A 1,222-nucleotide genomic window follows, 5' to 3' on the forward strand; every position below is an offset into this window, starting at 1 on the left:
AAAAAAAAAAAAAGTTAACAAAAATTAAATGTTTTTCTTAAAGTTACTAAGCACATGAAGTCCTATAAAGTTCTCTCAGGTACAAGGCATTCACTCAGCTTGCAAACGAATTGGAGAGAAAATATCAAACATGAACCTTTAAAAAGTTCGGTAACAGGCCGGGCGCAGTGGCTCACGCCTGCAATCCCAGCACTTCGGGAGGCCGAGACGGGTGGATCACGAGGTCAGGAGATCGAGACCATCCTGGCTAACACGATGAAACCTCGTCTCTACTAAAAATACAAAAAAAATTAGCCAGGCGTGGAGGTTCATGCCTGTAATCCCAGCACTGTGGGTGGCCGAGGCAGGTGGATCACGAGGTCAGGAGATCGAGACCATCCTGGCTAACATGGTGAAACCCTGTCTCCACTAAAAATACAAAAAAAAAAAACCTAGCCAGGTGAGGTGGCGGGCACCTGTAGTCCCAGCTACTCGGGAGGCTGAGGCAGGAGAATGGTGTGAACCCGGGAGGCGGAACTTGCAGTGAGCTGAGATCGTACCATTGCACTCAGCCTGGGCGACAGAGCAAGACTGCGTCTCAAAAAAAAAAAAAGTTCGATAACAAGGGCCAAGCACAGTGGCTCACACCTGTAATCCCAGCACTTTAGGAGGCCAAGGCGGGAAGATCACCTGAGGTCAGGAGTTCAATACCAGCCTGGCCTACATGGTGAAACCTCATCTTTACTAAAAATACAAAAATTAGCCAGGTGTGGTGGTGCATGCCTGTAATCCCAGCTACTCAGGAGGCTGAGGGAGGAGAATTGCTTGAACCTGGCAGGCAGAGGTTGCAGTGAGCCAAAATCGCACCACTGCACTCCAGCCTAGGCGACACAGCAAAATTCCATCTCACGAGAAAAAAAAAAAAAAAGTTCAATAACAAGAAAAGTTTTAATAGTCCATTAGGAAAAGTGAGATGTCACCAAAAGTATATATTTACTCACTGCCAAATGAGTAGTATGAGCAATTGTTGGGAGAGAAAAAGAAACATTAGAGAAAGCATAACTGAGAATATGGCCTCCTCTGATTCAAATCGTTCTCCACGGAGCTAAGTCCAAATGTGCATCTGTGTGGCTCAGAAATGAGAGGGAACCAAAAAAAGTCCAGGACCAGATGGATTCACAGCTGAATTCTACCAGAGGTACAAGGAGGAGCTGGTACCATTCCTTCTGAAACTATTCCAATC

General features: G+C 46.0%; 1 protein-coding gene across 1 annotated transcript in view; it reads right to left on the reverse strand.

Annotated features, from left to right (window-relative positions):
* USP18 (ubiquitin specific peptidase 18) overlaps positions 1–1,222 on the reverse strand; it is a 48,334-nt gene that overhangs the window by 36,338 nt on the left and 10,774 nt on the right. The gene's annotated exons all lie outside the window — the stretch shown is intronic.

Source organism: Colobus angolensis, unplaced genomic scaffold (assembly GCF_000951035.1).
Source record: "Colobus angolensis palliatus isolate OR3802 unplaced genomic scaffold, Cang.pa_1.0 Scaffold242, whole genome shotgun sequence".
NCBI lineage: Eukaryota > Metazoa > Chordata > Mammalia > Primates > Cercopithecidae > Colobus > Colobus angolensis.